The following is a 24283-nucleotide window of genomic DNA, read 5'->3' on the forward strand; positions in this document are numbered from 1 at the left end:
ATCTGCACAGAGAAAAACACCAGTCAATGTGTCAGTGGGGTTCAGCAACGCCAGCTGTTCCCCTGCTGTGTAGCTTGCAACGTGACCTGCAAACGCCACGCAGGCACATGAACTGAAATTGAAGGGAGCCTGCCCCCCACCCCCCCAGGTGTTTCTATGTATAACAGCCACCTTGTACAGCAGTACTGCTGCATTTGTACAAGGTGGCTGACTTTTTCTCCTTGCACACGTGGAACTCAACAAGTACAAAATGTGTCTCATTACAGACCATTACAATGTCCCTGAGGTGTGACTTTCCTTTTTAATGACACGCAGCACCCCCATTGTTAGCGCTGCCCGTCTCCTGACATCATTGGTTGGCTGGCTGTGCCTGTGCGTCCCCCCTGCCCGACACAACGCCCCCCGTTGTCTCATATATTTTGACTGCGAGGGTGTGATTGATGGGCACGAGCAGTGCATATGTTCCCCTGTTTTCACTCCCCTCCTTCCGCCTTCTTCTGACTGTGCGGCCTCATGGCCGCGGCATGCGATAAGGGATCAGCTGAGGCCGCCCAGTCTGAAGCAGGTGTAAGGACATGTGTGAGCGGCGAACATATTTACTGCACAAGGCCACGAATCCCAGCACCGCAGTGTGACTTTAGGAAAAGCCACTGTGGGTCTGGGATTTATGGCCATCGTTAACCGCACCGGCCAACATGAAATGAGGTCATGAGACGGCCTGCACTAACAGGGTATTGCCAAGGGATAACACAAGAGCGCAGTTTCCTGTACTGCAAATAACAACGGTAAGGAATCTGCGCACAGCACCTAGGTGTAAATTTGTACACCTGTGCTGCGTCTCCTTAAAATGACTAGTAGTCACGCCTCCACTACTGTTTGACAGTATAATGGGCTAAATAGTGTACGTGTTTAATTCAGCGTGTGCAAGGAGCAAAATTAAATAGAGCAACCTTTGACTTGTGCATCATTAATGCTGTTCAAGGTGTGGCTCTTGTACCTTGCAACACCTGAGGGGGGGGTTAAAGGTAACCTTTGAAATTGGTTCAACTAGGCTTCGGCCTACACTCTGCTCCTCTACTCCTCCTGCTGACCCTGGGCTCAAACAACGCCAGTTTCTGCCCGGACATGCTAGCTGCACAGAGAAAAACACCAGCCAATGTGTTAGTGGGGTTCAGCACTGCCTGCTGTTCCCCCGCTGTGTAGCCGGCATCGTGTCCAGCACAAGCCACGCTGGCACAACCGACCAAAAGCTGCCACCAGTGCAGGCTTCGGCCTACACTTTGCTCCTCTCCTCCTCCTCCTGCTGACCCTGGGCTCTAACACCGCTAGTTTTTGCCCGGACATGCAATCTGCACAGAGAAAAACACCAGTCAATGTGTCAGTGGGGTTCAGCAACGCCAGCTGTTCCCCTGCTGTGTAGCTTGCAACGTGACCTGCAAACGCCACGCAGGCACATGAACTGAAATTGAAGGGAGCCTGCCCCCCACCCCCCCAGGTGTTTCTATGTATAACAGCCACCTTGTACAGCAGTACTGCTGCATTTGTACAAGGTGGCTGACTTTTTCTCCTTGCACACGTGGAACTCAACAAGTACAAAATGTGTCTCATTACAGACCATTACAATGTCCCTGAGGTGTGACTTTCCTTTTTAATGACACGCAGCACCCCCATTGTTAGCGCTGCCCGTCTCCTGACATCATTGGTTGGCTGGCTGTGCCTGTGCGTCCCCCCTGCCCGACACAACGCCCCCCGTTGTCTCATATATTTTGACTGCGAGGGTGTGATTGATGGGCACGAGCAGTGCATATGTTCCCCTGTTTTCACTCCCCTCCTTCCGCCTTCTTCTGACTGTGCGGCCTCATGGCCGCGGCATGCGATAAGGGATCAGCTGAGGCCGCCCAGTCTGAAGCAGGTGTAAGGACATGTGTGAGCGGCGAACATATTTACTGCACAAGGCCACGAATCCCAGCACCGCAGTGTGACTTTAGGAAAAGCCACTGTGGGTCTGGGATTTATGGCCATCGTTAACCGCACCGGCCAACATGAAATGAGGTCATGAGACGGCCTGCACTAACAGGGTATTGCCAAGGGATAACACAAGAGCGCAGTTTCCTGTACTGCAAATAACAACGGTAAGGAATCTGCGCACAGCACCTAGGTGTAAATTTGTACACCTGTGCTGCGTCTCCTTAAAAAGACTAGTAGTCACGCCTCCACTACTGTTTGACAGTATAATGGGCTAAATAGTGTACGTGTTTAATTCAGCGTGTGCAAGGAGCAAAATTAAATAGAGCAAACTTTGACTTGTGCATCATTAATGCTGTTCAAGGTGTGGCTCTTGTACCTTGCAACACCTGAGGGGGGGGTTAAAGGTAACCTTTGAAATTGGTTCAACTAGGCTTCGGCCTACACTCTGCTCCTCTACTCCTCCTGCTGACCCTGGGCTCAAACACCGCTAGTTTTTGCCCGGAAATGCTAGCTGCACAGAGAAAAACACCAGCCAATGTGTTAGTGGGGTTCAGCACCGCCAGCTGTTCCCCTGCTGTGTAGTCGGCAACGTGTCCAGCACAAGCCACGCTGGCACAACAGAACAAAAGCTGCCACCAGTGCAGGCTTCGGCCTACACTTTGCTCCTCTCCTCCTCCTGCTGACCCTGGGCTCAAACAACGCCAGTTTCTGCCCGGACATGCTAGCTGCACAGAGAAAAACACCAGCCAATGTGTTAGTGGGGTTCAGCACCGCCTGCTGTTCCCCTGCTGTGCAGCTTGCAACGTGACCTGCAAACGCCACGCAGGCACATGAACTGAAATTGAAGGGAGCCTGGCCCCCACCCCCAGGTGTTTCTATGTATAACAGCCACCTTGTACAGCAGTACTGCTGCATTTGTACAAGGTGGCTGATGTTTTCTCCTTGCCCACGTGGAACTCAACACGTACAAAATGTGTCTCTTTGAGACCATTCCACTGTCCCTGAGGTGTGACTTTCCTTTCTAATGATACGCAGCACCCCCCTTGGTAGCGCTTCCCGTCTTCTGACATCATTGGTTGGCTACTTGCGCCTGTTCGTCCGCCCTGCCTGAATAAAATGCTCCTCGTTGTCTTAATTATTTTGACTGCGAGGGTGTGATTGATGGGCACGAGCAATGCATATCTTCGCCTGTCTTAACTCATCTCCTTCCGCCTTCTTCAGACTGTGCAGCCTCATGGCCGCGGCATGCGAGAAGGGATCAACAGAGGCCGCCCAGTCTGAAGCAGGTGTAAGGACGTGTGTGAGCGGCCAAAATATTTACTGCTCAAGGCCACGAATCCCAGCACCGCAGTGTGGCTTTATGAAAAGACACTGTGGGTCTGGGATTTATGGCCATCGTTAACCGCACCGGCCAACATGAAATGAGGTCATAAGATGGGCAGCGCTAACAGGGCATTGCCAAGGGATAACACAAGAGCGCAGACTCCTGTACAGCAAATAACAACGCTCAGGAAGCTGCGCCAAGCACCAAGGCGTTATTTTGGACACCTGTGCTGCGTCTCATCAAAAAACCAAGTCACGCATCCACTACAGTTTGACTGTAGAATGGGGTAAATTGTATATGTCTTTCATTCAGCGTGTGCAAGTAGACAAACTAATAGAGCAACCTTTCACTTGTGCAGCATTAATACTGCACAAGGTGTGTCTCTTGTACTTTGTAACACCTGAGGGGGGGGTTAAAGGTTTCCTTTGAAATTGGTTCAACTAGGCTTCGGCCTACACTCTGCTCCTCTCCTCCTCCTCCTGCTTCAACACGGGCTCTAACATCGCTAGTTTTTGCCCGCAAGTGCTAGCTGCACAGATAAAAACACACGCCATTGTGTTAGTGGGGTTCAGCAACGCCAGCTGTTCCCCCAGTGTGTAGCCGGCAAAGTGTCCTGCAAACGCAACGCAGACACAAAGCTGCCTCCAGTGCAGGCTTCGGCCTACACTCATCTCCCCCTGCTTACCCTTTGCTCCAACACCGCTAGTTGGGGCTCTAGGAAGACAATCTTTAATAGGCAAGGCAACGCATCCGGGTTCCAGCACCGCCAGCTGGTTCTCGGCAGTGTTCTTGTCACAGGTACTCCCTCGTGCCAAGCCTGGTTTCAGCACCGTCAGCTGTTTCCGGGTTGTGTCAACTTCACTGAGACGCCTATGCTTGCCCCGTCGTGGGGCGGTCGAGTTAGCCAACTCCAGGGTGCCTCCAGTTTAGGAGCTTCCTATGTGGGCTGCGTGAACTGGTAGTCAAGGCTGGTTCTGTAGTGCCAGTAGGCCCAGCTCCCCCTGTAGGACTGTTGGGGTTCGGTAACTGCGGCTGCCTCGCGGCCTAGCTGTTCTCTCCTCTCCTGTGGGCCTTGGGGTCCACCACCTGGTTCCAGCACCGTCAGCTGGTTCCGGGCCGAGCCTTTGGCTTAGGTGCCTCCTCCTGGGTATCCGAGTTCCGCCAACGCCAGGCGGTCCTTGGTAGTGCTTTTAAGCGCGGGCACCTACAGCTTAGCAACCGGGTTCCAGCACCGTCAGCTGGTCCTCGGTCGTGCCATTGGCTCTTGCACACTGGGGCAACGCATCCGGGTTCCAGCACCGCCAGCTGGTTCTCGGCAGTGTTCTTGTCACAGGTACTCCCTCGTGCCAAGCCTGGTTTCAGCACCGTCAGCTGTTTCCGGGTTGTGTCAACTTCACTGAGACGCCTATGCTTGCCCCGTCGTGGGGCGGTCGAGTTAGCCAACTCCAGGGTGCCTCCAGTTTAGGAGCTTCCTATGTGGGCTGCGTGAACTGGTAGTCAAGGCTGGTTCTGTAGTGCCAGTAGGCCCAGCTCCCCCTGTAGGACTGTTGGGGTTCGGTAACTGCGGCTGCCTCGCGGCCTAGCTGTTCTCTCCTCTCCTGTGGGCCTTGGGGTCCACCACCTGGTTCCAGCACCGTCAGCTGGTTCCGGGCCGAGCCTTTGGCTTAGGTGCCTCCTCCTGGGTATCCGAGTTCCGCCAACGCCAGGCGGTCCTTGGTAGTGCTTTTAAGCGCGGGCACCTACAGCTTAGCAACCGGGTTCCAGCACCGTCAGCTGGTCCTCGGTCGTGCCATTGGCTCTTGCACACTGGGGCAACGCATCCGGGTTCCAGCACCGCCAGCTGGTTCTCGGCAGTGTTCTTGTCACAGGTACTCCCTCGTGCCAAGCCTGGTTTCAGCACCGTCAGCTGTTTCCGGGTTGTGTCAACTTCACTGAGACGCCTATGCTTGCCCCGTCGTGGGGCGGTCGAGTTAGCCAACTCCAGGGTGCCTCCAGTTTAGGAGCTTCCTATGTGGGCTGCGTGAACTGGTAGTCAAGGCTGGTTCTGTAGTGCCAGTAGGCCCAGCTCCCCCTGTAGGACTGTTGGGGTTCGGTAACTGCGGCTGCCTCGCGGCCTAGCTGTTCTCTTCTCTCCTGTGGGCCTTGGGGTCCACCACCTGGTTCCAGCACCGTCAGCTGGTTCCGGGCCGAGCCTTTGGCTTAGGTGCCTCCTCCTGGGTATCCGTGTTCCGCCAACGCCAGGCGGTCCTTGGTAGTGCTTTTAAGCGCGGGCACCTACAGCTTAGCAACCGGGTTCCAGCACCGTCAGCTGGTCCTCGGTCGTGCCATTGGCTCTTGCACACTGGGGCAACGCATCCGGGTTCCAGCACCGCCAGCTGGTTCTCGGCAGTGTTCTTGTCACAGGTACTCCCTCGTGCCAAGCCTGGTTTCAGCACCGTCAGCTGTTTCCGGGTTGTGTCAACTTCACTGAGACGCCTATGCTTGCCCCGTCGTGGGGCGGTCGAGTTAGCCAACTCCAGGGTGCCTCCAGTTTAGGAGCTTCCTATGTGGGCTGCGTGAACTGGTAGTCAAGGCTGGTTCTGTAGTGCCAGTAGGCCCAGCTCCCCCTGTAGGACTGTTGGGGTTCGGTAACTGCGGCTGCCTCGCGGCCTAGCTGTTCTCTCCTCTCCTGTGGGCCTTGGGGTCCACCACCTGGTTCCAGCACCGTCAGCTGGTTCCGGGCCGAGCCTTTGGCTTAGGTGCCTCCTCCTGGGTATCCGAGTTCCGCCAACGCCAGGCGGTCCTTGGTAGTGCTTTTAAGCGCGGGCACCTACAGCTTAGTAACCGGGTTCCAGCACCGTCAGCTGGTCCTCGGTCGTGCCATTGGCTCTTGCACACTGGGGCAACGCATCCGGGTTCCAGCACCGCCAGCTGGTTCTCGGCAGTGTTCTTGTCACAGGTACTCCCTCGTGCCAAGCCTGGTTTCAGCACCGTCAGCTGTTTCCGGGTTGTGTCAACTTCACTGAGACGCCTATGCTTGCCCCGTCGTGGGGCGGTCGAGTTAGCCAACTCCAGGGTGCCTCCAGTTTAGGAGCTTCCTATGTGGGCTGCGTGAACTGGTAGTCAAGGCTGGTTCTGTAGTGCCAGTAGGCCCAGCTCCCCCTGTAGGACTGTTGGGGTTCGGTAACTGCGGCTGCCTCGCGGCCTAGCTGTTCTCTCCTCTCCTGTGGGCCTTGGGGTCCACCACCTGGTTCCAGCACCGTCAGCTGGTTCCGGGCCGAGCCTTTGGCTTAGGTGCCTCCTCCTGGGTATCCGAGTTCCGCCAACGCCAGGCGGTCCTTGGTAGTGCTTTTAAGCGCGGGCACCTACAGCTTAGCAACCGGGTTCCAGCACCGTCAGCTGGTCCTCGGTCGTGCCATTGGCTCTTGCACACTGGGGCAACGCATCCGGGTTCCAGCACCGCCAGCTGGTTCTCGGCAGTGTTCTTGTCACAGGTACTCCCTCGTGCCAAGCCTGGTTTCAGCACCGTCAGCTGTTTCCGGGTTGTGTCAACTTCACTGAGACGCCTATGCTTGCCCCGTCGTGGGGCGGTCGAGTTAGCCAACTCCAGGGTGCCTCCAGTTTAGGAGCTTCCTATGTGGGCTGCGTGAACTGGTAGTCAAGGCTGGTTCTGTAGTGCCAGTAGGCCCAGCTCCCCCTGTAGGACTGTTGGGGTTCGGTAACTGCGGCTGCCTCACGGCCTAGCTGTTCTCTCCTCTCCTGTGGGCCTTGGGGTCCACCACCTGGTTCCAGCACCGTCAGCTGGTTCCGGGCCGAGCCTTTGGCTTAGGTGCCTCCTCCTGGGTATCCGAGTTCCGCCAACGCCAGGCGGTCCTTGGTAGTGCTTTTAAGCGCGGGCACCTACAGCTTAGCAACCGGGTTCCAGCACCGTCAGCTGGTCCTCGGTCGTGCCATTGGCTCTTGCACACTGGGGCAACGCATCCGGGTTCCAGCACCGCCAGCTGGTTCTCGGCAGTGTTCTTGTCACAGGTACTCCCTCGTGCCAAGCCTGGTTTCAGCACCGTCAGCTGTTTCCGGGTTGTGTCAACTTCACTGAGACGCCTATGCTTGCCCCGTCGTGGGGCGGTCGAGTTAGCCAACTCCAGGGTGCCTCCAGTTTAGGAGCTTCCTATGTGGGCTGCGTGAACTGGTAGTCAAGGCTGGTTCTGTAGTGCCAGTAGGCCCAGCTCCCCCTGTAGGACTGTTGGGGTTCGGTAACTGCGGCTGCCTCGCGGCCTAGCTGTTCTCTCCTCTCCTGTGGGCCTTGGGGTCCACCACCTGGTTCCAGCACCGTCAGCTGGTTCCGGGCCGAGCCTTTGGCTTAGGTGCCTCCTCCTGGGTATCCGAGTTCCGCCAACGCCAGGCGGTCCTTGGTAGTGCTTTTAAGCGCGGGCACCTACAGCTTAGCAACCGGGTTCCAGCACCGTCAGCTGGTCCTCGGTCGTGCCATTGGCTCTTGCACACTGGGGCAATGCATCCGGGTTCCAGCACCGCCAGCTGGTTCTCGGCAGTGTTCTTGTCACAGGTACTCCCTCGTGCCAAGCCTGGTTTCAGCACCGTCAGCTGTTTCCGGGTTGTGTCAACTTCACTGAGACGCCTATGCTTGCCCCGTCGTGGGGCGGTCGAGTTAGCCAACTCCAGGGTGCCTCCAGTTTAGGAGCTTCCTATGTGGGCTGCGTGAACTGGTAGTCAAGGCTGGTTCTGTAGTGCCAGTAGGCCCAGCTCCCCCTGTAGGACTGTTGGGGTTCGGTAACTGCGGCTGCCTCGCGGCCTAGCTGTTCTCTCCTCTCCTGTGGGCCTTGGGGTCCACCACCTGGTTCCAGCACCGTCAGCTGGTTCCGGGCCGAGCCTTTGGCTTAGGTGCCTCCTCCTGGGTATCCGTGTTCCGCCAACGCCAGGCGGTCCTTGGTAGTGCTTTTAAGCGTGGGCACCTACAGCTTAGCAACCGGGTTCCAGCACCGTCAGCTGGTCCTCGGTCGTGCCATTGGCTCTTGCACACTGGGGCAACGCATCCGGGTTCCAGCACCGCCAGCTGGTTCTCGGCAGTGTTCTTGTCACAGGTACTCCCTCGTGCCAAGCCTGGTTTCAGAACCGTCAGCTGTTTCCGGGTTGTGTCAACTTCACTGAGACGCCTATGCTTGCCCCGTCGTGGGGCGGTCGAGTTAGCCAACTCCAGGGTGCCTCCAGTTTAGGAGCTTCCTATGTGGGCTGCGTGAACTGGTAGTCAAGGCTGGTTCTGTAGTGCCAGTAGGCCCAGCTCCCCCTGTAGGACTGTTGGGGTTCGGTAACTGCGGCTGCCTCGCGGCCTAGCTGTTCTCTCCTCTCCTGTGGGCCTTGGGGTCCACCACCTGGTTCCAGCACCGTCAGCTGGTTCCGGGCCGAGCCTTTGGCTTAGGTGCCTCCTCCTGGGTATCCGAGTTCCGCCAACGCCAGGCGGTCCTTGGTAGTGCTTTTAAGCGCGGGCACCTACAGCTTAGTAACCGGGTTCCAGCACCGTCAGCTGGTCCTCGGTCGTGCCATTGGCTCTTGCACACTGGGGCAACGCATCCGGGTTCCAGCACCGCCAGCTGGTTCTCGGCAGTGTTCTTGTCACAGGTACTCCCTCGTGCCAAGCCTGGTTTCAGCACCGTCAGCTGTTTCCGGGTTGTGTCAACTTCACTGAGACGCCTATGCTTGCCCCGTCGTGGGGCGGTCGAGTTAGCCAACTCCAGGGTGCCTCCAGTTTAGGAGCTTCCTATGTGGGCTGCGTGAACTGGTAGTCAAGGCTGGTTCTGTAGTGCCAGTAGGCCCAGCTCCCCCTGTAGGACTGTTGGGGTTCGGTAACTGCGGCTGCCTCGCGGCCTAGCTGTTCTCTCCTCTCCTGTGGGCCTTGGGGTCCACCACCTGGTTCCAGCACCGTCAGCTGGTTCCGGGCCGAGCCTTTGGCTTAGGTGCCTCCTCCTGGGTATCCGTGTTCCGCCAACGCCAGGCGGTCCTTGGTAGTGCTTTTAAGCGCGGGCACCTACAGCTTAGCAACCGGGTTCCAGCACCGTCAGCTGGTCCTCGGTCGTGCCATTGGCTCTTGCACACTGGGGCAACGCATCCGGGTTCCAGCACCGCCAGCTGGTTCTCGGCAGTGTTCTTGTCACAGGTACTCCCTCGTGCCAAGCCTGGTTTCAGCACCGTCAGCTGTTTCCGGGTTGTGTCAACTTCACTGAGACGCCTATGCTTGCCCCGTCGTGGGGCGGTCGAGTTAGCCAACTCCAGGGTGCCTCCAGTTTAGGAGCTTCCTATGTGGGCTGCGTGAACTGGTAGTCAAGGCTGGTTCTGTAGTGCCAGTAGGCCCAGCTCCCCCTGTAGGACTGTTGGGGTTCGGTAACTGCGGCTGCCTCGCGGCCTAGCTGTTCTCTCCTCTCCTGTGGGCCTTGGGGTCCACCACCTGGTTCCAGCACCGTCAGCTGGTTCCGGGCCGAGCCTTTGGCTTAGGTGCCTCCTCCTGGGTATCCGAGTTCCGCCAACGCCAGGCGGTCCTTGGTAGTGCTTTTAAGCGCGGGCACCTACAGCTTAGTAACCGGGTTCCAGCACCGTCAGCTGGTCCTCGGTCGTGCCATTGGCTCTTGCACACTGGGGCAACGCATCCGGGTTCCAGCACCGCCAGCTGGTTCTCGGCAGTGTTCTTGTCACAGGTACTCCCTCGTGCCAAGCCTGGTTTCAGCACCGTCAGCTGTTTCCGGGTTGTGTCAACTTCACTGAGACGCCTATGCTTGCCCCGTCGTGGGGCGGTCGAGTTAGCCAACTCCAGGGTGCCTCCAGTTTAGGAGCTTCCTATGTGGGCTGCGTGAACTGGTAGTCAAGGCTGGTTCTGTAGTGCCAGTAGGCCCAGCTCCCCCTGTAGGACTGTTGGGGTTCGGTAACTGCGGCTGCCTCGCGGCCTAGCTGTTCTCTCCTCTCCTGTGGGCCTTGGGGTCCACCAGCTGGTTCCAGCACCGTCAGCTGGTTCCGGGCCGAGCCTTTGGCTTAGGTGCCTCCTCCTGGGTATCCGTGTTCCGCCAACGCCAGGCGGTCCTTGGTAGTGCTTTTAAGCGCGGGCACCTACAGCTTAGCAACCGGGTTCCAGCACCGTCAGCTGGTCCTCGGTCGTGCCATTGGCTCTTGCACACTGGGGCAACGCATCCGGGTTCCAGCACCGCCAGCTGGTTCTCGGCAGTGTTCTTGTCACAGGTACTCCCTCGTGCCAAGCCTGGTTTCAGCACCGTCAGCTGTTTCCGGGTTGTGTCAACTTCACTGAGACGCCTATGCTTGCCCCGTCGTGGGGCGGTCGAGTTAGCCAACTCCAGGGTGCCTCCAGTTTAGGAGCTTCCTATGTGGGCTGCGTGAACTGGTAGTCAAGGCTGGTTCTGTAGTGCCAGTAGGCCCAGCTCCCCCTGTAGGACTGTTGGGGTTCGGTAACTGCGGCTGCCTCGCGGCCTAGCTGTTCTCTCCTCTCCTGTGGGCCTTGGGGTCCACCACCTGGTTCCAGCACCGTCAGCTGGTTCCGGGCCGAGCCTTTGGCTTAGGTGCCTCCTCCTGGGTATCCGAGTTCCGCCAACGCCAGGCGGTCCTTGGTAGTGCTTTTAAGCGCGGGCACCTACAGCTTAGTAACCGGGTTCCAGCACCGTCAGCTGGTCCTCGGTCGTGCCATTGGCTCTTGCACACTGGGGCAACGCATCCGGGTTCCAGCACCGCCAGCTGGTTCTCGGCAGTGTTCTTGTCACAGGTACTCCCTCGTGCCAAGCCTGGTTTCAGCACCGTCAGCTGTTTCCGGGTTGTGTCAACTTCACTGAGACGCCTATGCTTGCCCCGTCGTGGGGCGGTCGAGTTAGCCAACTCCAGGGTGCCTCCAGTTTAGGAGCTTCCTATGTGGGCTGCGTGAACTGGTAGTCAAGGCTGGTTCTGTAGTGCCAGTAGGCCCAGCTCCCCCTGTAGGACTGTTGGGGTTCGGTAACTGCGGCTGCCTCGCGGCCTAGCTGTTCTCTCCTCTCCTGTGGGCCTTGGGGTCCACCAGCTGGTTCCAGCACCGTCAGCTGGTTCCGGGCCGAGCCTTTGGCTTAGGTGCCTCCTCCTGGGTATCCGTGTTCCGCCAACGCCAGGCGGTCCTTGGTAGTGCTTTTAAGCGCGGGCACCTACAGCTTAGCAACCGGGTTCCAGCACCGTCAGCTGGTCCTCGGTCGTGCCATTGGCTCTTGCACACTGGGGCAACGCATCCGGGTTCCAGCACCGCCAGCTGGTTCTCGGCAGTGTTCTTGTCACAGGTACTCCCTCGTGCCAAGCCTGGTTTCAGCACCGTCAGCTGTTTCCGGGTTGTGTCAACTTCACTGAGACGCCTATGCTTGCCCCGTCGTGGGGCGGTCGAGTTAGCCAACTCCAGGGTGCCTCCAGTTTAGGAGCTTCCTATGTGGGCTGCGTGAACTGGTAGTCAAGGCTGGTTCTGTAGTGCCAGTAGGCCCAGCTCCCCCTGTAGGACTGTTGGGGTTCGGTAACTGCGGCTGCCTCGCGGCCTAGCTGTTCTCTCCTCTCCTGTGGGCCTTGGGGTCCACCACCTGGTTCCAGCACCGTCAGCTGGTTCCGGGCCGAGCCTTTGGCTTAGGTGCCTCCTCCTGGGTATCCGAGTTCCGCCAACGCCAGGCGGTCCTTGGTAGTGCTTTTAAGCGCGGGCACCTACAGCTTAGTAACCGGGTTCCAGCACCGTCAGCTGGTCCTCGGTCGTGCCATTGGCTCTTGCACACTGGGGCAACGCATCCGGGTTCCAGCACCGCCAGCTGGTTCTCGGCAGTGTTCTTGTCACAGGTACTCCCTCGTGCCAAGCCTGGTTTCAGCACCGTCAGCTGTTTCCGGGTTGTGTCAACTTCACTGAGACGCCTATGCTTGCCCCGTCGTGGGGCGGTCGAGTTAGCCAACTCCAGGGTGCCTCCAGTTTAGGAGCTTCCTATGTGGGCTGCGTGAACTGGTAGTCAAGGCTGGTTCTGTAGTGCCAGTAGGCCCAGCTCCCCCTGTAGGACTGTTGGGGTTCGGTAACTGCGGCTGCCTCGCGGCCTAGCTGTTCTCTCCTCTCCTGTGGGCCTTGGGGTCCACCACCTGGTTCCAGCACCGTCAGCTGGTTCTCGGCAGTGTCTTTTGCTCTTGTACCTTCTGCTCCCCATCCTGGTTCCAGTACCGTCAGCTGGTTCCGGGCAGAGCCTTTGGCTTAGGTGCCTCCTTCTGGGTATCCAAGTTCCACCAATGTCAGGTGGTCCTTGGTAGTGCTTTCAGGCACGGGTACCTCCTGCTTAGTAACCGGGTTCCAGTAACGTCAGCTGGTCCTTGGTAGTTCCATTGGCTCTTGGACATTCGGCTACCCATCCGGGTTCCAGTACCGTCAGCTGGTTCTCGGCAGTGTCTTTTGCTCTTGTACCTTCTGCTCCCCATCCTGGTTCCAGTAACGTCATCTGGTTCCGGGCAGAGCCTTTGGCTTAGGTGCCTCCTTATGGGTATCCGAGTTCCGCCAACGTCAGGCGGTCCTTGGTAGTGCTTTTTAGCACGGGTACCTCCTGCTTAGTAACCGGGTTCCAGTAACGTCAGCTGGTCCTCGGTAGTTCCATAGGCTCTTGAACCTTCGGGTAGCCATCCGAGTTCCAGTTCCATCAGCTGGTTCTTGGCATTTTCTCAGCCTTCTTGTACCTTCTGCTACATTTCCAAGTTGAAGACCCTAACGTCGACAACCCGGAAGACCACCCCGATGACGACGACCCGGAAGACCACCCCGATGACGACGACGACGACGACGGCGGAGACGACGACGGCTGAGACGACGACGGCGGAGATGACGACACTGGAGATGAAGACCCTGGAGACGACAACATGGAAGACCGAGAAGCAGAAGAACAAGAGGCTGCAGAACAAAGAGCAGAAGAACATTAAGCATAAGACTTAATATCAGAGCAAAAGATATTATCTAAATTATATGCAGAAGAAGACTAAGCAGTGTATGGGGGTGAGTCCGTTCCTCCTCGTGGTGCCCCTGGATAAAGCCTGATGCTGCAGGCCAAACTGAACGCGGACAAATGTAACTTTTGTGACTGGCAGAACGGAAGGTGTAATCTTCCAACTTTTATAGATAACAACTACGGGAATGCCTGTCACAAATGAGAATATGATGAAGAAGTAGAATAGGAAGAATAATAACAGTGGAATAAAAAGAATATGTAGAATAGGAAGAATAATAATAGTTGAAGAAAATGAATATGAAGAATGTAATAAAAAAAAAAAATAGGTAGAAGATGAAGAAGAAGATGAATAAGGTGAAGAAGTTGATGTCAAGGATGCTGATGATGATGAAGATGAAAGTGTGGGAAAAGAAAAAAAAAAAAGAAAAAAAAGAAGGGGAAGGGCGTGGAATAGTGAAACATCAATATCTGACAAAATAAAAAAAATTTACATACTCAATATCTTTTTCAATCCGAACGTCTTTAAAAAAAAAAACAAAACATGCTATTCTATTTGATTGGACTAATCCTCATTGCCTTTAATGTCTCCGCCACCTCCCCCATACATCCTACATTATTCTTAGTTGTTTTCCTTCAGGTAGAATGAACCTACAAGGAAAGAAAGGGTTTATTTTAATTCCGATATTTTGGTCCCATTGACTTGCATTGGGATCGGGTATCGGTATCGGCGATATCCGATATTTTTTGAATATCGGCCGATCCAAACCGATACCGATACTTTCCGATATCGGAAGGTATCGCTCAACACTAGTAATAGTGATCACAAAATAATAAGTTTTCAAGTATCCTTTAAAAAGATGTGTAATAGAGGGGTTACAAGGACACTGAACTTCAGGAGGGCAAATTTCCAACGGATGAGAGAGGATCTTGGTGCAATTAACTGGGACGATATCCTGAGACACAAAAATACACAAAGAAAATGGGAGACGTTTATTAGCATCCTGGATAGGACCTGTGCACAGTATATACCGTATGGGAATAAACATACTATAAATAGGAGGAATCCAATATGGCTAAATAGAGCTGTAAGGGGCGCAATAAGGGACAAAAAGAAAGCACTTAGAGAATTAAAGGAAGTAGGTAGTGAGGAGGCATTAAATAAATACAGAAAATTAAATAAAGTCTGTAAAAAGCAAATCAAGGCAGCAAAGATTGAGGCAGAGTGACTCATTGCCAGAGAGAGTAAAAATAATCCTAAAATATTCTTTAACTACATAAATAGTAAGAAACTAAAAAATGATAGTGTTGGCTCCCTTAAAAATAGTCTGGGTGAAATGGTGGATGAGGATGAGGAAAAAGCCAATATGCTAAATGACTTTTTTTCATCAGTATTTACACAAGAAAATCCCATGGCAGACAAAATGATTAGTGATAAAAATTCCCAATTAAATGTAACCTGCTTAACCCAGCAGGAAGTGCGGCGGCGTCTAAAAGTCACTAAAATTGACAAATCTCCGGGCCCGGATGGGATACACCCTCGAGTACTGCAGGAATTAAGTACAGTCATTGATAGACCATTATTTTTAATCTTTAAAGACTCCATAATAACAGGGTCTGTACCACAGGACTGGCGTATAGCAAATGTGGTGCCAATATTCAAAAAGGGGACAAAAACTGAACTCGGAAATTATAGGCCAGTAAGCTTAACCTCTACTGTGGGTAAAATCCTGGAGGGCATTCTAAGGGATGCTATACTGGAGTATCTGAAGAGGAATAACCTCATGACCCAATACCAACATGGGTTTACTAGGGACCGTTCCTGTCAGACTAATCTGATCAGCTTCTATGAAGAGGTAAGTTCCGGACTGGACCAAGGGAACCCAGTGAATGTAGTGTATATGGACTTTTCAAAAGCTTTTGATACGGTGCCACACAAAAGGTTGATACATAAAATGAGAATAATGGGGATAGGGGAAAATATGTGCAAGTGGGTTGAGAGCTGGCTCAGGGATAGGAAACAAAGGGTGTTTATTAATGGAGCACACTCGGACTGGGTAGCGGTTAGCAGTGGGGTACCACAGGGGTCAGTATTGGGCCCTTTTCTTTTTAACATATTTATTAATGACCTTGTAGGGGGCATTCAGAATAGAATTTCAATATTTGCAATTGACACTAAACTCTGCAGGGTAATCAATACAGAGGAGGACAATTTTATATTACAGGATAATTTATGTAAACTAGAAGCTTGGGCTGATAAATGGCAAATGAGCTTTAATGGGGATAAATGTAAGGTCATGCACTTGGGTAGAAGTAATAAGATGTATAATTATGTGCTTAATTCTAAAACTCTGGGCAAAACCGTCAATGAAAAAGACCTGGGTGTATGGGTGGATGAGAAACTCATATTCAGTGGCCAGTGTCAGGCAGCTGCTACAAAGGCAAATAAAATAATGGGATGCATTAAAAGAGGCATAGATGCTCATGAGGAGAACATAATATTACCTCTATACAAGTCACTAGTTCGACCACACTTAGAATACTGTGCACAGTTCTGGTCTCCGGTGTATAAGAAAGACATAGCTGAACTGGTAGAATCTGGTAGACTGGGACAATATCCTCAGAAATAAGAATACAGATAATAAATGGGAAATGTTTAAGAACATCCTAAATAGGCAGTGTAAGCGGTTTATACCTTGTGGGAATAAAAGGACTAGAAATAGGAAAAACCCAATGTGGCTAAACAAAGAGGTAAGACAGGCAATTAACAGTAAAAAGAAAGCATTTGCACTACTAAAGCAGGATGGCACCATTGAAGCTCTAAAAAACTATAGGGAGAAAAATACTTTATCTAAAAAAATAATTAAAGCTGCCAAAAAGGAAACAGAGAAGCACATTGCTAAGGAGAGTAAAACTAATCCCAAACTGTTCTTCAACTATATCAATAGTAAAAGAATAAAAACTGAAAATGTAGGCCCCTTAAAAAATAGTGAGGAAAGAATGGTTGTAGATGACGAGGAAAAAGCTAACATATTAAACACCTTCTTCTCCACGGTATTCACGGTGGAAAATGAAATGCTAGGTGAAATCCCAAGAAACAATGAAAACCCTATATTAAGGGTCACCAATCTAACCCAAGAAGAGGTGCGAAACCGGCTAAATAAGATTAAAAAAGATAAATCTCCAGGTCCGGATGGCATACACTCACGAGTACTAAGAGAACTAGGTAATGTAATAGATAAACCATTATTTCTTATTTTTAGGGACTCTATAGCGACAGGGTCTGTTCCGCAGGACTGGCGCATAGCAAATGTGGTGCCAATATTCAAAAAGGGCTCTAAAAGTGAACCTGGAAATTATAGGCCAGTAAGTCTAACCTCTATTGTTGGTAAAATATTTGAAGGGTTTCTGAGGGATGTTATTCTGGATTATCTCAATGAGAATAACTCTTTAACTCCATGTCAGCATGGGTTTATGAGAAATCGCTCCTGTCAAACCAATCTAATCAGTTTTTATGAAGAGGTAAGCTATAGGCTGGACCACGGTGAGTCATTGGACGTGGTATATCTCGATTTTTCCAAAGCGTTTGATACCGTGCCGCACAAGAGGTTGGTACACAAAATGAGAATGCTTGGTCTGGGGGAAAATGTGTGTAAATGGGTTAGTAACTGGCTTAGTGATAGAAAGCAGAGGGTGGTTATAAATGGTATAGTCTCTAACTGGGTCGCTGTGACCAGTGGGGTACCGCAGGGGTCAGTATTGGGACCTGTTCTCTTCAACATATTCATTAATGATCTGGTAGAAGGTTTACACAGTAAAATATTGATATTTGCAGATGATACAAAACTATGTAAAGCAGTTAATACAAGAGAAGATAGTATTCTGCTACAGATGGATCTGGATAAGTTGGAAACTTGGGCTGAAAGGTGGCAGATGAGGTTTAACAATGATAAATGTAAGGTTATACACATGGGAAGAAGGAATCAATATCACCATTACACACTGAATGGGAAACCACTGGGTAAATCTGACAGGGAGAAGGACTTGGGGATCCTAGTTAATGATAAACTTACCTGGAGCAGCCAGTGCCAGGCAGCAGCTGCCAAGGCAAACAGGATCATGGGGTGCATTAAAAGAGGTCTGGATACACATGATGAGAGCATTATACTGCCTCTGTACAAATCCCTAGTTAGACCACACATGGAGTACTGTGTCCAGTTTTGGGCACCGGTGCTCAGGAAGGATATAATGGAACTAGAGAGAGTACAAAGGAGGGCAACAAAATTAATAAAGGGGATGGGAGAACTACAATACCCAGATAGATTAGAGAAATTAGGATTATTTAGTCTAGAAAAAAGACGACTGAGGGGCGATCTAGTAACCATGTATAAGTATATAAGGGGACAATACAAATATCTCGCTGAGGATCTGTTTATACCAAGGAAGGTGACGGGCACAAGGGGGCATTCTTTGCGTCTGGAGGAGAGAAGGTTTTTCCACCAACATAGAAGAGGATTCTTTACTGTTAGGGCAGTGAGAATCTGGAATTGCTTGCCTGAGGAGGTGGTGATGGCGAACTCAGTCGAGGGGTTCAAGAGAGGCCTGGATGTCTTCCTGGAGCAGAACAATATTGTATCATACAATTATTAGGTTCTGTAGAAGGACGTAGATCTGGGGATTTATTATGATGGAATATAGGCTGAACTGGATGGACAAATGTCTTTTTTCGGCCTTACTAACTATGTTACTATGTTACTATGTTACTATGAACTAGAGCGGGTGCAGAGAAGAGCGACAAAGGTTATTAGAGGACTGGGGGGTTTGCAATACCAAGATAGGTTATTACACTTGGGGCTATTTAGTTTGGAAAAATGAAGACTAAGGGGTGTGTTGTGAATTCTATTGTCGGGCTCCCTCCTGTGGTCATGAATGGTACTTCGGCTGGTTCTGTCCATGGACTTTCTCTGGTGGCTGTGGGTGTTTCTGAGTTTCCTTCCACAGGTGACGAGGTTCATTCGTTAGCTGGCTGCTCTATTTAACTCCACTTAGATCTTTGCTCCATGCCACCTGTCAATGTTCCAGTATTGGTCTAGTTCACTCCTGGATCGTTCTTGTGACCTGTCTTCCCAGCAGAAGCTAAGTGACTGCTTGTTTTTCTCTGGTTTGCTATTTTTCTGTCCAGCTTGCTATTTTGATTGTTGTCTTGCTTGCTGGAAGCTCTGGGACGCAGAGGGAGCGCCTCCGCACCGTGAGTTGGTGCGGAGGGTCTTTTTGCGCCCTCTGCGTGGTCTTTTTGTAGGTTTTTGTGCTGACCGCAAAGCTACCTTTCTTATCCTCAGTCTGTTCAGTAAGTCGGGCCTCACTTTGCTTAATCTATTTCATCTCTGTGTTTGTATTTACATCTTTACTCACAGTCATTATATGTGGGGGGCTGCCTTTTCCTTTGGGGAATTTCTCTGAGGCAAGGTAGGCTTTATTTTTCTATCTTTAGGGCTAGCTAGTTCCTTAGGCTGTGCCGAGTTGCATAGGGAGCGTTAGGAGCAATCCACGGCTATTTCTAGTGTGGTTGATAGGATTAGGGATTGCGGTCAGCAGAGTTCCCACGTCCCAGAGCTCGTCCTATATTATCAGTAACTATCAGGTCATTCCGTGTGCTCTTAACCACCAGGTCCATTATTGTCCTGACCACCAGGTCATAACAGTACAGGTGGCCCAAAGTACTAATGCATCTGAATAGAGGGATAAGAGAAGTTCTGAGACCATTTTTTTTTCTTTGCAGTGTGTTTTGTCTCTCTTTTCCCCTTTACATCTGGGTGGTTCAGAACACAGGTGTAGACATGGACATTCAAGGTCTGTCCTCTTTGATGGATAATCTCACTATAAGTGTACAAAACATTCAAGATTTTGTGGTTCAGAATCCGATGTCAGAGCCTAGGATTCCAATTCCTGATTTGTTTTTTGGTGATAGATCTAAGTTCTTGAATTTCAAAAATAATTGTAAATTGTTTCTTGCCTTGAAACCTCGCTCCTCAGGTGACCCTGTTCAACAAGTAAAGATCATTATTTCTTTGTTACGTGGTGACCCTCAAGACTGGGCATTTTCCCTTGCGCCAGGAGATCCGGCATTGCGTGATGTTGATGCGTTTTTCCTGGTGCTTGGATTGCTTTATGGCGAACCTAATTCAGAGGATCAGGCAGAGAATATCTTGCTGGCTCTGTGTCAGGGTCAGGATGAAGCGGAGATATATTGTCAGAAGTTTAGAAAGTGGTCTGTGCTCACTCAGTGGAATGAATGTGCCCTGGCAGCAATCTTCAGAAAGGGTCTCTCTGAAGCCCTTAAGGATGTCATGGTGGGATTTCCCATGCCTGCTGGTCTGAATGAGTCTATGTCTTTGGCCATTCAGATCGATCGACGCTTGCGTTAGCGTAAAGCTGTGCACCATTTGGCGGTACTATCTGAGCATGGGCCTGAGCCTATGCAATGTGATAGGACTTTGACCAGAGCTGAACGGCAAGAACACAGACGTCGGAATGGGCTATGTTTTTACTGTGGTGATTCCACTCATGCTATCTCCGATTGTCCTAAGCGCACTAAACGGTTCGCTAAGTCTGACACCATTGGTACGGTACAGTCTAAATTTCTATTGTCCGTTACTCTGATTTGTTCTTTGTCATCCTATTCTGTTATGGCATTTGTGGATTCAGGCGCTGCCCTGAATTTGATGGACTTGGAGTATGCTAGGCGCTGTGGTTTTTTCTTGGAGCCCTAGCAGTATCCTATTCCATTGAGAGGAATTGATGCTACGCCTTTGGCCAAGAATAAGCCTCAGTACTGGACCCAATTGACCATGTGCATGGCTCCTGCACATCAGGAGGATATCCGCTTTCTGGTGTTGCATAATCTGCATGATGTGGTTGTTTTGTGGTTGCCATGGCTACCGGTTCATAATCCAGTATTGGACTGGAAATCTATGTCTGTGTCCAGCTGGGGTTGCCAGGGGGTACATGGTGATGTTCCATTTTTGTCTATTTCGTCTTCCACTCCTTCTGAAGTTCCAGAGTTTTTGTCGGATTATCGGGATGCATTTGATGAGCCCAAAGCCAGTGCCCTACCTCCTCATAGGGATTGCGATTGTGCAATTAATTTGATTCCTGGTAGTAAGTTTCCTAAGGGCCAATTGTTCAATTTATCTGTGCCAGAACACGCCACTATGTGGAGTTATATAAAGGAATCCTTGGAGAAAGGCCATATTCACCCATCGTCATCACCGTTAGGAGCAGGGTTCTTTTTTGTGGCCAAGAAGGATGGTTCTTTGAGACCTTGTATTGATTACCGCCTTCTCAATAAAATTACAGTCAAATTTCAGTATGCTTTGCCGTTGCTGTCTGATTTGTTTGCTCGTATTAAAGGGGCTAGTTGGTTCACCAAGATAGATCTTCGAGGGGCGTATAATCTTGTGCGTATTAAACAAGGCGATGAATGGAAAACAGCACTTAATACGCCCGAGGGCCATTTTGAGTACCTGGTTATGCCATTCGGGCTTTCCAATGCTCCATCAGTATTTCAGTCCTTTATGCATGACATCTTCCGAGAGTACCTGGATAAATTCCTGATTGTATATTTGGATGATATTTTGGTCTTTTCGGATGATTGGGAGTCTCATGTGAAGCAGGTCAGAATGGTGTTCCAGGTCCTTCGTGCGCATTCCTTGTTTGTGAAGGGGTCAAAGTGTCTCTTTGGAGTTCAGAAGGTTTCATTTTTGGGGTTCATTTTTTCCCCTTCTACTATCGAGATGGACCCTGTTAAAGTCCAAGCCATTTACGATTGGACTCAGCCGACATCTGTGAAGAGCCTGCAAAAGTTCCTGGGCTTTGCTAATTTTTATCGGCGCTTCATCGCTAATTTTTCTAGTGTTGCTAAACCGTTGACTGATTTGACCAAGAAGGGTGCGGATGTGGTCAATTGGTCTTCTGCAGCTGTAGAGGCTTTTCAGGAGTTGAAGCGTCGTTTTTCTTCTGCCCCTGTGTTGTGCCAGCCAGATGTTTCGTTCCCGTTTCAGGTTGAGGTTGATGCTTCTGAGATTGGAGCTGGGGCTGTTTTGTCGCAAAGAAGTTCTGATGGCTCGGTGATGAAGCCATGTGCTTTCTTTTCTAGAAAGTTTTCGCCTGCTGAGCGCAATTATGATGTTGGTAATCGAGAGTTGTTGGCCATGAAGTGGGCATTCGAGGAGTGGTGTCATTGGCTTGAAGGAGCCAAGCATCGCGTGGTGGTCTTGACAGATCACAAGAATTTGACTTATCTTGAGTCTGCCAAACGGGTGAATCCGAGACAGGCTCGATGGTCGTTATTTTTCTCCCGTTTTGATTTTGTGGTTTAGTACCTTCCGGGCTCTAAGAATGTGAAGACTGATGCCCTGTCAAGGAGTTTTGTGCCTGACTCTCCGGGTGTTCCTGAGCCGGCGGGTATTCTCAAAGAGGGGGTAATTTTGTCTGCCATCTCCCCTGATTTGCGGCGGGTGCTGCAAAAATTTCAGGCTGATATACCTGACTGTTGCCCAGCAGAGAAACTGTTTGTCCCTGATAGATGGACTAGTAGAGTTATCTCTGAGATTCATTGTTCAGTTTTGGCTGGGCATCCTGGAATCTTTGGTACCAGAGATTTGGTGGCTAGATCCTTTTGGTGGCCGTCTTTGTCACGGGATGTGCGTTCTTTTGTGCAGTCCTGTGGGACTTGTGCTCGGGCTAAGCCCTGCTGTTCTCGTGCCAGTGGGTTGCTTTTGCCCTTGCCAGTCCCGAAGAGGCCCTGGACGCATATTTCTATGGATTTTATTTCGGATCTCCCCGTCTCTCAAAAGATGTCGGTCATTTGGGTGGTTTGTGATCGCTTTTCTAAGATGGTCCATTTAGTACCTTTGTCTAAATTGCCTTCCTCCTCTGATTTGGTGCCATTATTTTTCCAGCATGTGGTTCGTTTACATGGTATCCCGGAGAACATCGTTTCTGACAGAGGTTCCCAGTTTGTTTCGAGGTTTTGGCGATCTTTTTGTGCTAGGATGGGCATTGATTTGTCTTTTTTCTCGGCTTTCCATCCTCAGACAAATGGCCAAACCGAACGAACTAATCAGACTTTGGAAACATATCTGAGATGCTTTGTTTCTGCTGATCAGGATGATTGGGTGTCCTTTTTGCCGTTGGCTGAGTTCGCCCTTAATAATCGGGCCAGCTCGGCTACTTTGGTTTCGCCGTTTTTCTGCAATTCTTGTTTCCATGCGCGTTTCTCTTCAGGGCAGGTTGAGTCTTCGGACTGTCCTGGTGTAGATACTCTGGTGGATAGGTTGCAGCAGATTTGGACTCATGTGGTGGACAATTTGACATTGTCCCAGGAGAAGGCTCAACGTTTCGCTAACCGCCGGCGTTGTGTAGGTCCCCGACTTCGTGTTGGGGATTTGGTTTGGTTGTCGTCTCGTTATGTTCCTATGAAGGTTTCCTCTCCTAAGTTTAAGCCTCGTTTCATTGGTCCGTATAAGATTTCTGAGGTTATCAATCCTGTGTCATTTCGTTTGGCCCTTCCTGCTTCTTTTGCCATCCATAATGTGTTCCATAGGTCGTTGTTGCGGAGATACGTGGCGCCTGTGGTTCCATCCGTTGATCCTCCTGCCCCGGTGTTGGTTGAGGGGGAGTTGGAGTATGTGGTGGAGAAGATTTTGGATTCTCGTATTTCGAGACGGAAACTCCAGTACCTGGTCAAGTGGAAGGGTTATGGTCAGGAAGATAATTCCTGGGTTTTTGCCTCTGATGTTCATGCTGCCGATCTGGTTCGTGCCTTTCATTTGGCTCGTCCTGGTCGGCCTGGGGGCTCTGGTGAGGGTTCGGGGGGTAATGTTGTGAATTCTGTTGTCGGGCTCCCTCCTGTGGTCATGAATGGTACTTCGGCTGGTTCTGTCCATGGACTTTCTCTGGTGGCTGTGGGTGTTTCTGAGTTTCCTTCCACAGGTGACAAGGTTAATTCGTTAGCTGGCTGCTCTATTTAACTCCACTTAGATCTTTGCTCCATGCCACCTGCCAATGTTCCAGTATTGGTCTAGTTCACTCCTGGATCGTTCTTGTGACCTGTCTTCCCAGCAGAAGCTAAGTGACTGCTTGTTTTTCTCTGGTTTGCTATTTTTCTGTCCAGCTTGCTATTTTGATTGTTGTCTTGCTTGCTGGAAGCTCTGGGATGCAGAGGGAGCGCCTCCGCACCGTGAGTCGGTGCGGAGGGTCTTTTTGCGCCCTCTGCGTGGTCTTTTTGTAGGTTTTTGTGCTGACCGCAAAGCTACCTTTCCTATCCTCAGTCTGTTCAGTAAGTCGGGCCTCACTTTGCTTAATCTATTTCATCTCTGTGTTTGTATTTACATCTTTACTCACAGTCATTATATGTGAGGGGCTGCCTTTTCCTTTGGGGAATTTCTCTGAGGCAAGGTAGGCTTTATTTTTCTATCTTTAGGGCTAGCTAGTTCCTTAGGCTGTGCCGAGTTGCATAGGAAGCGTTAGGAGCAATCCACAGCTATTTCTAGTGTGGTTGATAGGATTAGGGATTGCGGTCAGCAGAGTTCCCACGTCCCAGAGCTCGTCCTATATTATCAGTAACTATCAGGTCATTCCGTGTGCTCTTAACCACCAGGTCCATTATTGTCCTGACCACCAGGTCATAACAGGGGTGATCTTATGTTAATGTATAAATATATGAGGGGACAGTACAAAGACCTTTCTGATGATCTTTTTAATCATAGACCTGAAATCGGGATAAGGGGGCATCCTCTGCGTTTGGAGGAAAAAAGGTTTAATCATAATAACAGACACGGATTCTTTACTGTAAGAGCAGTGAGACTATGGAACTCTCTGCCGTATGATGTTGTAATGAGTGATTCATTACTTAAATTTAAGAGGGGACTGGATACCTTTCTGGAAAAGTATAATGTTACAGAGTACATACACTAGATTCCTTGATAGGGCGTTGATCCAGGGAACTAGTCTGATTGCCGTATGTGGAGTCGGG

Source organism: Ranitomeya imitator, chromosome 1 (genome assembly GCF_032444005.1).
Source record: "Ranitomeya imitator isolate aRanImi1 chromosome 1, aRanImi1.pri, whole genome shotgun sequence".
Lineage (NCBI taxonomy): Eukaryota > Metazoa > Chordata > Amphibia > Anura > Dendrobatidae > Ranitomeya > Ranitomeya imitator.